The sequence below is a fragment of the Toxorhynchites rutilus genome, chromosome 2 (assembly GCF_029784135.1).
Source record: "Toxorhynchites rutilus septentrionalis strain SRP chromosome 2, ASM2978413v1, whole genome shotgun sequence".
NCBI lineage: Eukaryota > Metazoa > Arthropoda > Insecta > Diptera > Culicidae > Toxorhynchites > Toxorhynchites rutilus.
Window position 1 is genome coordinate 315,951,504 of NC_073745.1, and position 13,970 is coordinate 315,965,473.

Sequence of the window (13,970 nt, forward strand, 5' to 3'; positions counted from 1 at the left end):
CAACTGGTACAAAAATTAGAGCGTGGTGACCATGGAATTTGTGCTCCCGTGGCCGAGTGGTTAGCGTCAAAACCTAACATGCCGGGGGTTCGGGTTCGATTCCCGTTCTGGTCGGGGAAATTTTTCTTCAAAGAAATTTCCTCTGACTTGCACTGTGGTCACGCGTATTCTAGAGCTTGCCACTCAGAATACATTCAAGGCGTGTTATTTGGCATAGAAATCTCAACTAAGTACTAATGAAAATGACGCAAGTAATACTACGTTCAGACGGCGGAGTTCCTCTAGGAACGTTAGTGCCATATAAGAAGAAGAAGACCATGGAATGCGTCGGGCATACGTCGATTGGGTGAACGAACAACAGCAGCAAAATGCTGAATTTTCGCATCAAATTTTCTTCAGCGATGAGGCACATTTCGAGCTCGGTGGCTATGTGAACACCCAAAATTTCCGTATATGGGGCTCAGAAAATCCACACGTGATTGTTGAGAGGCCATTGCATCCGCCAAAAGTCACTGTTTGGTGCGCATTATGGTCTGGTGGAGTCATCGGGCCGTATTTCTTTGAAAATGAGGACGGCGAGGCGGTAACTGTGAATGGTGAGCGCTATGGCCGCATGTTAACCGTTTTTTTTTTGCCACAAATTGAAGATATGGATGGCCATGGACATGGCCATATTGCGAACGAAATTTGAGGGACGCATAATTTCGCGTTTTGGTGATGCCAATTGGCCGTCCAGATCATGCGATTTGAACCCGCTAGACTTTTTTTTGTGGGGTTATGCGAAAGACCGTGTCTATGCCAACTCTCCGCAAACTCTTGAACATTTGAAAGAGAACATTCGTGAAGTTATGACCGAGATACCGCCCCATATGTGCCGAAAAGTCATCGAAAATTACCTGTTCCGGATCAAGGTGTGCGAGGAAGCCTTAGGTGAACATTTGAATGATGTTGTATTTCACACATAATGGAGTAAACCAAACTTTAATTTGAAATAAAAGTTTCATCGAAATTCGAATTCTAAGTGTGTTTAGTTCAATTTACTTTCGGAATTTAAAGTTGGAAAACCCTGTACTATGAACAAGTGCAATTTTTTATTTTGTTTTCCACCTAACCACCGTGCAGTAGTAAGGTAAATGAAATTGGTTTGTCCACTTTTTTGAATGCTCTAGTTCAGTGCAACTGTGTCAAATTAGGTATTCAAATATTTCCAAACATATAAATAAAATTGTCTTTTTAATAATTTACAGCAGTTTTACATGATATTTTTACGGTTTCACATGTCTTAAAGGTTTATAAAGTCCACCTTCTATTGGTGTCAATGCGCCCATCATTTAGCTAACTTTTAATAAACCACCAGATGATTATTTCGTACGTACGTATCATATCATGAAGAAAAATCGATTTGCATTTACTAGTTGCGTGAAAACACTAAAAACCGGACAAACCAACATCATTTACCTTATGCAATCGTTCATTGCTCCAATATATCTGTTCTGATGGTATTATCTTCAAAATTCAAGGTTTTGTTGTTCCATTATTCTGGAAAATATTGATAATCGTCAATAAATGACTCGTAATCGTGCTCCACCATGCAGATTTCTTTTTCCTTTTTTTTGAAAGTCGAAAACAAGGTTTCGTAACATTCTATTCAGATAAAGTCATAGTGTCATATAAGAGTTAAAAGGTTTACTATCTGTTTTCGGAATAATGGCTCTCATTCCTCTAAGAATGACGAATGTATGTGCGAATATATGAAAATTGACTCAAACTCATATTCGTGCGCTGGTTGAAATTTCAACTCGATTTAGAAAGCGAAAGCGAAGGTGTCAATAGCTCAAATGAGGGCTAACGTTTAATCAATCACCAGAAAATTATTTGGTACGTATTTAGACCATTCTGGATTGTAACACTTACAAACATTGTAAACATCATGCTTGCAAACTATTTGCTTCAGAATTATATATCTAAATCAAGTAATTAATACATCTTGATGACCTTAATTCTGGTCATGGATTGTTCGATGCGCTGCTGTTTGTTTGTCCACATGATTACTATGGCAGCCACTTGGCGCGCTGCAATATGTTCATGTTGTTCTTCGTGCGTAGCAGAAATAAAGTTTCTCTGTGTTTAGTGCTTTCACCTTAACACGTTCGACGCCCAACGCGACGTTTTTGAGTTTCTTGCAGAGCCCAAGTTGCGAATCAATTATTAAATGAAGATCAAACTTAGTTTGTAGATAACTTTTACATGATCTAGCTATGTTTATTTCCAATTGAAGACGAATTGATGACAATAACACATGCCAAAGTCATATAATAGGGGTTTTGCAAAAAACTGCAGTACAAACCATCCGTACTATAAATTAATAAAAAGTATTGTATAAACAGTATAATATTATGGTTATGATTTTATTATTTTTCTTCATATCCTATAGTTACATCTAGGTGCCTATTCTATCAAATTCCTTCTAAAAATCCTACTCAATTCGAGTGAGGAAAGTGTCACCCATATCTGGGTGACGGGGCGTCGAAAGTGTTAATGTGCGATTCACATAGAACGTTACGGAGAAGAACGTCTACGTTCAGTCAACGTCTCCACCAATTTACACATGCAGTCAATGCTTCCACCAGCCCGTCACGACAAATGTCAAACGAATGATTTATTTAATGTTATTCATGGTGTCGCCACCTACAACAATTTAGAATTGCAATGCCCTCTTTCGAATCAACATGCCTAGAATCAGTCCTAAATTTTGAAAAATTCAATGAAAATCATTGAATTTAAATGCTTGAACCCCGTAGTCCGACCCTTATTCAACAATAATAATATATATACTATTTCTCTCACCTGGTCGCGAATGAATTTGACTCCGAAATTTGGAACTAAGAGATATGTTGGCATAAAAAGTACAGTAAGTTACTTATAAAGCGACATGCCGAGGTACCACTTAGTGTCGCATTGGAGGCGATTTTGACCAGTAAATGGACATTCGCGACTGGTGGCGACTTTCAATGTGGGGCCATAATTTGGGCCCCGAACTCAATGTTTACAAAAATTATTATTAGAGGTAAAAATGTCCAAAATTATAAATTAGAGGTAAAAATGTCCAATTAAACGTGTTGCAACACAGTTCTGTTCAATTAGCTAAATGTCGAATTAGATGTAAATTACTGTACAACCAAAATCAAAACAAAAGCCGAGACACAAAGCCCAGACAAAAACCCAAGGAACCGTTCCTCTCCGTCAATTCTCGCGTAATTTTTGAAAAGGTCCTATGTAACATTCACATCAACTCGAGTAAAACGAAGTTGAAGATCGGAACATTGTTCCGCGAATTGTTTCAAAATGAATCGATCGTCATCACTACTTTTACCACTAGCAGTCAATAATAACTCCGCAAAACCAATCGTAACTGTTGTTATGTGATTTTAGTTTGATATTGAAACCTCCGAGCGAAAAATGTTATATTGGACGTTTTGACCGACCGCTTCGTACATTGGACAAATTACGTTGTACGATGACAATTTGCAAATAACTACTGAACAACGCTTCAAATACTTGCATTTCGTGCTAAAAGCAGATCACTATTGTTATAACTCGTTGAATTGCACTAAAAACGCTATCAACACCCGAAAATAACAAAAACTCAAAATGTCCGAAGTGCGACTTCGTGTTGTTTTGATTGCTTTGTTACTTCGGACGTATCGAGCGTCAGAGGAAAGTGGCGTCCGAAGTAATAGTCGAGTGCTTAAAATTCGAATCTGTACATTGGACATTTTTTGTATCAGTAATAAAAAGACGGGTGGGTAATGTCGGGGACATAACCGGAGTGACGTAGGACTATACAAAGGGGACAGCTTTTGTTAAATATATATTTTAAATATATTGTTTTATTTTCTTCTCCTACGTGAATACCTACCTATCTACCTGAAAAATGGATTAGTTTACTGTTTACTCTTTATGAATATGTTGATGGTTCTGAAAAGAACCTTTGGTGTTGTGTTTTTGTTATCACTCGATATTCCCATCTTGTTCGGTTAAACCTTCCTGTTTAGCTATTGCGTTTGCCACTCGCCACAGCTTTCACAGTTGGAAAACTTCTTCCCATCCAGCTTGTGACATGTTGTTCAGTAAATTACATTTAATGCGACGTGCCGGAGAAACACTTTGCCACTCACTGAAACTAATTGTTGCCTTGATGAGCGCCGAACCGAAGCTGCTCTGTTCTTGATGCGGGTTTTCTGATTGTCGTGCGTGAGCAGCTTTGCAAGCCAACTCGAGCACTCCGACGGCCGAAAGTCTATAATCGCTGTTAGGTATACTGGTGCTCCGGCACCAATCCGTTCGGCCTAGTTACCCTTGCGGAGCAATCAGTGAATGCGACCAACAGGGAACTGGAGACCTGCACGGTTCGAGTGAGACTTTGCCTTTCCCTTAACTTGTCCTCCTTTGTTACGTCCACGATGCCGATGCCGTACCACCACACGGGTTTACGGTTTGAAAGAAAATAAGATAATTTTTTGGGGTCCGCGTGTTTTATACTCTAGCGGTACACACTCACAGGATAGAGACAAATCGGCAGACTCAGCCAGAGGGGCGAGTCCAACGAGACGAACGAATGAGCGTTAAAAGGGAGCGATGGCAAAAAAAATACATTCATTACGATTTGTTCGCTCGTTGGATTCACATGAAGGCTAAAAAGGGTCCTTTTCAGGATCACAAAATTATCTTCAATCTAAAGAGTTTATTGTTTTGTTATCACTCGATATTCCCATCTTGTTCGGCTAAACCTTCCTGTTTAGCGATTTGTTGCCACTTGCCACAGCTTTCACAGTTGGAAAAGTTCTTCCCATCCAGCTTTGTGACATGTTGTACAGTAAATTACATTCAATGCGACGTGCCGAAGCGCCACTCAGTGTTGCATTGGAGGCGATTTTAACCTGTAATTGAACATTTGACAGTGGTACAGTGGTACAGTGTCGACTTTCAATGTGGGGTCATAATTTGGATCTCTATGTTTACAAAAATGTCCAACTAAATAAGTCGCATTACATGTCCGTCCAATTAGCTTAATGTCGAACTAATTGTAAATAACTGTACTTTCAATCTGGAAACAATTTAAGAATTGATGAAAATTGAATAATCAGGAATTTTGGATAATGTTTTAGAAAGCATTGAACTGTATTTCCTAAACTCTTTTTTGGAAGGTTTAATGGCCATGAAAAGCGCCTTGTTTTATGGAATGGCTCCAATTTAGAAAACTTAGTACTCGTGGTTTTGAAAAAAACCATTTCGAACGCCCTCGATGCCGCCTTGTTCTGGATTTGCCACCAAAGCAGATTGTGTAAAGAACAAACTTTTTTCTTCTGCTACCTGCTGCCGTTTTGCGATTGCGTTTGCCACTCGCCACTCGCTGCAACTGCCTGTTGTCTTGATGTCCACCGAACCGAATGTGTTCTGTTCCGAATGCGGGTTTTCTTATTGTCGCGAGCAGCTTTGCCAGCTAATTCGATAACATCGGCGGCCGAAACTATATGTCGCCTGCTAGGTGGACTGGTGCACTGGTACTAACGCGCTCGGCCTAGCTACCCTTGCGGGGAGCTCCAGATCAACACGGTTCGAGCGGGATTTTGCCTTTCCCTTCACTTTTCCTCCTTTAACATGTCCAGACATGGCTGCTTGGGTTGGTTTGCTGATGTGTTGTGATGCGAACCGATGTGGTGTACGGTTTGAATGAGAATGATCGTTACGGCAGCGGAGCGGGGATTTTTAAGCTGACTGGCTGGCTCGAGAATAACGCATGTGTGAGACTGCGACCAATGTTTCGTTCATTTTTTTCTTTTTCTTTTCAATCGTGCTTCATTCTATTTCGCTGCTGCTCTGGTTGCCCGTTTTGGTCGGTACGATTTGAGGAGCACAAAATGGACCAATCAAAAATGGGCACATAGTGCATTTGAACAATGCTTGATATTTCACAATTATTCAATTATTTATCTCAAGAAAAATGAAATGTTATTCGTTATGATAGATGCGTAGATATATTTCCTATCAATTGATGCAAAAACCTTTGCGATCTATTGAGAAATGCTCGAGTTATAAGCGTTCCAAATCTTGCATTTTTTCCTACTTGTTCAGTGCCTAGATTTCCATTTCACCCCCTATATCTTCCGGTTAGACGTAGTCCTACGTCAAAAGGTGAAAAGGATAGATACTTGAACGGTTGTTTTCGCATTGCATTCAATGATTGAGCACTAATAGTATGCATCCATTAACTCGATTTGTTTACTTTTGTTACTTAGGACCTTTTCAAAAGTTACGCGAGAATTATTCTTTTCTACAAATCCTGCCGGTCGTTTTCGTTGAACGTATGCTGACGGGTCGTTACGTAGCCGGTGTATGTGAATGTTTTCATAATAATTGCATGGTAGAATAACTGACGTAACGTGACGTGACGGAACGTGAACGTGACGTGGATGTTGTATGCGAATCACACTTAAAAAAGCAAAGAAAAGGCAATATTCTGAAGAGAGCCTAAATAATGAATGGATCAATATGATGACAATAAACTCAAGCAACAAGAAATGCAACATCAAAATTCTAAATTCGAAATCCTTCATTCAAAAAAAGTTATTTATAAAACCGGACAAACCATGGTCACTTTTCGGACAAACCATGATCAGAGCTGGACAAACCATGATTATTATTTCTCTTTGGAGAAAATCGTTTAAAACATAAAAAATTAACAATTTGAACGTCTTAGATATTATTAGCAACTAGAGACTTGGCGTTTTTCAACAAATCGAAACTCGTCTCGATTACATGTGATTTTCATGAAGAAAAACCGATTTGCATTTACTAGTTGCATAAAAACACCCAAAATCGGATAAACCAACATAATTTACATAATTTACAGTAATAAAAAAATCCCCAGAAATTAGAAAATGGGTAATCTAATCTGAAGATATCAATTCCAGGACATGGATAGCTGTAAAGCTGTGTTCGTTGGGTTGGGTTGTTTCTATTGATGCTGGTATTGATTCCGCTGTACGAAAGATCGAAAGAATGGTTCACTTGGGTGAACCTGTTAGTGACTGTGCCGTTCATCAAGGCGAACTGCTTTGCTCTACTCCATGGTCTGGTTTTCTTATCCGTTCTTACTTATTTTTTCGTGACGGACAAGGTGATTCACTGCATATTAAGAATTATTCTACTATTTGCTGATAGCAACACTTGTCAGAATCAAAGGAAAGGAAATTACTTGGAAGATGGCGACACTTTATTATCCCCAAAATATCGACGGGAGCCTGGTTCAAAGGGTTAAAAGTTTGTAGAGATATTATTAGAAAGGATGTTATCTAATCATATGATTGATTGATTCTTTGTTTTTAAGAGGCTTTAAACTCTGCAGTTTAAGTCATTCATGAAAACATAAACATAAACGAAACATAACCGTTATTGTATTGAATGCATGGTGAAAATAAAAACATTTTTCATTTGAAATTCAGTTTGAATTATTTTTAAGCAATTGTTTATTTTTATTCCTCATATTGGATTTCGGTTCTGAGGATTCCGACGCTTTGACTTGGAGCGCTGTTGTGGGGTTCGAACAGACAGACGGTGGTTCCTCATGAAGCTAGAAGTCCAATCCTTTCCTGCCAGTTTTGCAACTTGGTTGAATTCGCGCTGGAGATTGTGACTTCCGCAAAATCAAACGACAGGTGCCTCAAATCTTCGACAGTTATACCATAGAAAGCTATGTCCAGTGCTCTGCAAATGGGAGTGCTCGCTGGCACATCCCAGCAGAAGTAGAAGTGTCAATAAAAGAAGATTTAAATCATAAACCACTTTCTGATATGAGCCTCTTTCTCAGAGCTGATTCAGAAATACCTAGGTCTGCCGCAATCCGACACTTCGAGACTCCCTCCCGAAGCCTCTGTCGGGCCATTTGAGCATTTCTTCAAATCAGTTTTCTTCTTGTGGGTCTCGTTAAAAATTTTGGTGAACTTTTATAATTTTTTTTCAGAGCAAAACGCTAATCCGAGCTTTTAACAAACAGCCACTGCGCACCTTTGCCCCACAGCCACTGCGCACCTTTGCCGCACAAGCAATTTTTGAATTAATCGAATTTAAAAAAGAAATTCTTGAACTTTTTCACAAAAACGAATACGCACTATCATCTACTATAGAATGAAGGTTTCCTTGACAGTGTAGCTTCGAACTTTCCAGTTATTTTAGGTAAGTAAATCATCATCTCCAAAACTGAAAAAAATTAGATCAAAACATCGCAAAACTCTTTTTTCCTCATAACTTTTTACCACTTTCATGAAATGTATCTTTTTTATATTAGTGAGCTGCTGGTGTAATAAGACGTTTGCTTCAAAATGGCCAATGCGCACCTTTGCCCCGCACTACTCTAATGCTGCACAGACTGAAAACTCTTATAATATTTGCTTATACAGGTCGGTCTCGATTATATACAGACTCGATTATATGTGATTTGATTATATACAATTTTGGACTCTATTATATACAGTTTGGATTTTTTTTATGTTTCAAATATGACTTATTTCAAGAAGAAATGTAACCTTTCAACGTTAAGGTGTAATTTAAGTGGCTTTTACATGTACAGTGGGGTAATAATCGTGATTTTTGAAGATTTTGCTTGAATTTTCACCAGGAATTGTTAATATCGATATTGCAGCCAGATTAAGAGAGATAGAAGTTGTGCGTCAAAGAACGAATTGTAGAGCGGTTAAAGAACTTCAATTTAATCGATAGATACAATCTAGTTCAATATAAATTTTTAGGGTAAAATTAATAATAACGCATTGAAAATTATTAACTTTTAAGTGTTTAACTTCCAAAATGTTATTAAAATCCACTAATTCCATTCCACTAATATATTTCTCATCTTTCAGATGAAAGCATTAGAATCGTCTTCCGTAACGTACTTTTTAATGTAAAGCCAGTTTGAGGCAACAGAGTCCGAATCGAAAGAAAAGTTCTATAACTCTGTCATTGTTGAAATTCGAACATATGCGTTGAAGGATTTTTTTTAATAATAATCTGGATAAATTTATTTTTTTCATGTGAGAAAGGTGTTTTCTAACTTTAAGGAGATGAATGAAAAATCAAATTCCTCTTTTATTTTCAAAAAAAAACATGCAAATACATGCAAAAACAAATAAACTAATAAACTAATAATTTTTTTTGACTCGATTATATACAGTGAAAAGAAATCAAAAACTGTATATTATCGAGTCCGCCCTGTACTACCATCAGCAAACCGTAAGTTGAAATAAGATTATATCTTATATTATGGGAGCCACGTTCATGAATTGTTAATAAAACAAAAAAAAAGAAAGATCATTTGTATGTTTTGAAACGGAACTGTAATCAATTAAATTAATCATTATTGTTCAACAGTCCGAAACTGCAAAAAGTCAGGTGTTGCTACTTCACAAAAATATTTGACTGATAACAAGCCAATCTAACTATAAAATATTCTCCAACTGATGATGATTGGTTAAGCATCTGCAGAGATATCTCAAGAAACATAAAAATAGTGAAAACCTAAAATATTTTAAATATAATTATGTAGTTTTTTAAACTCGCCTCTCTCAAAGATTGGTGCATAAAAATTTTTGTTACAAAATTTGTTACAAAAAAAAAAATGGGTGGGTTATATCTATGATATAACCGCAAGGTTGACGTGGAACTACCTTAGCTTAGCAATCATTCGTTTGTATTGATTAAATTCTTGATTGAATGAAACAGTTTTCAAATTCAATCGAATTCAATACATTTGCTTTGTGAGTAAAAAGATTGAACAAATGCCATGTGAAGTCAATTCATGCATTGTGATAGATTGTTCTTCGTTACAAGTAAATTCAATGACATACCTCTTACGTTTGGTATGATGCCTAGAACAAAATGTATGTATGGAAGAATTATCAAACGTTTGATGAACCAGCCTAAGACTGAAAATCTCTCTAATAAAGACAAAAAAAAATATCAAACGATTATTTTATTTACATTTTCCTCTGAAAATTACATCTCTCAAGTGTACGTACTTCTCGAACCGCGAATTTGCTTGAAACTGGAATGTTCCTTCGCTTCTAGTGTCTGCACGATTTTCCCAGGTTCCTAAGTTTAGAAGATCGTGTTAGGACAGACATATTCCAGTCTGCATAAAGGCAAGCGAGAACAAAAGTACTCGCAGTTTGCATTTATTTGCAGAGCCGATTTCCCCAGAAACCTTGGTTTCGAAATCTGTGTTAGGGAAACACATTTCCATCGGAACAAAAATATCCCCGACTTGTATGAATTCGCAATGCCGATTTTCTCACGTTGCATGGATTTGAAGTCTGTGTTAGGGAAACACATTTCAGTCGGAACAAAAACACTCCCGAATTACATGTATCTGCAATGCCAATTTCTCTAAGCTCCATGGATTTAAAGTCTGTGTTAGGGAAAAACATTTCAGTCGGAACAAAAATACCCCCGACTTGCATGTATCTGCAATGCCAATTTTCCAAAGCTCCATGGATTTGAAGTCTGTGTTAGGGAACCAAATTTCAATCGGAACAAAAATACCCCTGAGTTGTATTAATTCGCAATGCCGATTCCCCCACGCTGTATGGATTTGAAGTCTGTGTTAGGGAAAAACATTTCAGTCGGAACAAAAAGGTCCCCGACTTGCATGAATTTGAAATGCTGATTTCCTCCAGGCACCTTGGTTTAGAAATCTCTGTTAGGGAACACATTTCGGTGGGAACAAAAGCTCCCCCTACTTTCATGTGTTTGCAATGCCGATTTCCTCAAGGCTGCTTGGTTTTGATGGCTGTGTTAGGGAAACCGTAAATCGGGCCAATCAAAACGAGGCAGTTAGGGCGTTTAGATAACGCCTAATATTTTACAGTTATTCAATTGTTTATCTAATGAAAAATAACATTTCGTTAGTTGCGATAGATGCGTGGAAATATTCCCTATCAATTGATGCAAACATCTTTCCGATCCAGTAAGAAATGTTCGAGTTATATGCATTCGAAATCTTTCATTTATTCCTGCTTGTTCTGTGTTTAGGTTTTCATTTTACCCCCCATATATTCCGGTTAGACGTAGTCCCACGTCAAAATTTAAGATATAATTAGTGCTTATTCAAATAACGTTTTCAATTTTCTCGTAAAACTAGATATGAAATATGGTTCTCTGGTACATAACCTCATGGAATGGGTCAATACAGCTTTTTGTTTCTTGTTTTGTTAAGAAATATACACGTACTGTTGTATACTGAAATGACACAAGCGGGACAACATTCATTATCTACCTTTTATCGAGAAACCTTTGCATGTTACATTTGCTCATGAGATAGTCTACCTTATGGCGAATTAATGAATTACATGTTCCAGCTCGTTTATCTAGATCAGCTATATTCAAGCTGAGGCCCGCAAGAAAAAAAAAAGTTCAGTACGAGAAAAGGGGGGAATTTGGACCACCTAAGCAAATCGTCTAATATTTCCAACCCAATACGATCTAAATCAAAAATGTCACAATGTATACTAAGCTACACTTGTTTTCTCTCAATCAATGATGTTAAATAATTATATCAAGCTTTAAACTACTAAATATACCATAAAATAAAAGAGTTGATTTTTCGACATTAAAATTTGATGCGGGGTGATTTGGACCAGCATGTGTTTCACCAGCAAAAAACATACTTATGTTTATGTAAAGTATTTTGGAATAATGTTACAAACAGTAACAGTGTTTTGGGTTCGATACCAGGTGTCTTGGCCAGATTCCAGACCAGAAAAATTGGATTGAGACCATCTCGAATTATGTATAGATCTTTTCACTGTTGTTCGAGCATTTTCAAACACTTTCGACGCTTGGCCAAAGAAAATCCGTTCTTGATAGCCTGCGTTGATCTTTCAAGCTCCTCCTTCTTCCAATGTTTTCTGTCCATCCTCTTTTTGTAATTCTGCGACATCTGGAATCAATTAGACCAAAGAAAAGCCTCAAACATGTAGGACCAATTCACACCTTAGAAACGTGTCCACACAACATGCAAAAATTAAAATGCAATTAATTCCATTTATTGCTATCAAACTTACAGTTTCGCTGCATAAAATTTTTCCTCTTCTGTAGGCGAACAGAACTTTACTGCACAATACACGAAAAGTTTATCAGCGGGAAAAACCTTAAAACCACGATAGGAAAATTCACATTTTTTGACAATCAAAGAGCTTGCTGTGTTCATGCTACCATTTCCTTCCACCTGTCGAATTTTACCAATGTTTTTTACGTTAGTTACATACGGTTCATTAATTAAAAGAAGATGTCATTATAAAAAATCCAAGTTGAGCTGTACTTTTTGAGATAAAGGGGTGGTCCAAATCACCCCATATGTCCAGCTCACCCCGTGTTACCCTACTGCTGATCTAGATTCTAGAATATCTCATTCTTGCGTGAAAAGAGATTTCCAATTTCTAGAAACAAGTTCCCAATGAACTTAATTAACCCTTTATAAGGCCGTGCGAACCATATTGCCACCAACAAAAATATTTTTTTTCGCTACACTTGGAACGTTATTTTAATATTTTACATAACCAAAAATTTTGTTACCACGGTTAAGTAACTCATGATTGAAGTCAAGTCCAAACTTGCACCTGCTGTATAACTTCATTTTGGAAAAGGGGTCTATTGCCGAAATTAGTTCGAGAATCCCAGGTCTAAAATATTTCATTTTTACGTGAAAAGAGAAGATTTCCAATTTATAAAAACCAGTTCACAATGCCATATATTAAAAATGGTCTACCGGAAAGTTCTGTCCATTTCAAAAATAGGACAGGATGATTATTTTTTCTTATATCTAATGAGCTTTTTTGAATGATATAATTGTCATTATTACTGGATATGAAGTCTGGTCCTGTACAAATTTTCATTTAGCTAGGATTCAACTATCCGTTTCACTCAGGCCACTAGGGAAACAACCTGATTTACCGGTTAAAACATCTCAGCTGATCCTGATATCAACTGTATGTCTACCTTTTATATCATCACGCTGGCAAGAAGTTAAAAATACGAGATATTTAGTATTGAAAATATGTAAGATAAATTATTTTGGTTTGTCCAGTCGAAAATATGATCATGGTTTGCCCACTTTTTTGAATGTTCTAATTCAGCGCTCCTGTGTCAAATAAGGTATTCGAATGTTTCGAAACATATAAATAAAATGGTCTTTCACATGATTTATAGTAGTTTGATAGTATATTTTTTAAAGGATTATAAAATACCCCTTCTATTTGTGTCAATGCGCCCCTCATTCGAGCTAACTTTTAATCGATCACCAGATGATTATTTGACACGTATTCAGACCTTTTCTGGATTACAAAACTTACAAATATTGTAAACATCATGCTTGTTCACAATTTTCATCAGATTTATATAGCTAAACCATTAAATTAACGCATTTTGATGAACTCAATTCTGATCATGAGTTGTCCAATTCAATACAGGCAAACCTGTTTTTGTGCGTCATTTCTCGTTTGTGCGATTTTATTATGGCATGGGGTCTTGAATCACACAAAATAATCTCACAAATCATAAAATCGCACCTAAATAGTCACACATATGAGAAATCGCACAAAAACAGGTTTGCCTGTAATGTTGTTTTGTCCACATGATTTCTATGGCAACCGCTTGGCGCGCTGAAGTTTGTTTATTGTGTCCTTCGCGGATAGCAGAAATAAAGGGCCTGATTCTCGAATACACTTCACGGTGGAAACGAAATAAACGGCACGCTATTGAACTACGTTTTACGAGTTAGTGAAGTGTCGAAGATAATTATGCGTTTTCAGGCAGAATGAGCACTTTTCAAATAAAAAATCATTAATGAAAATTAACTTCTTCGTATCAAACTGGTATTCAATGTGAGTGGAAAACTTTGTTTTCTTCATGTGATATAA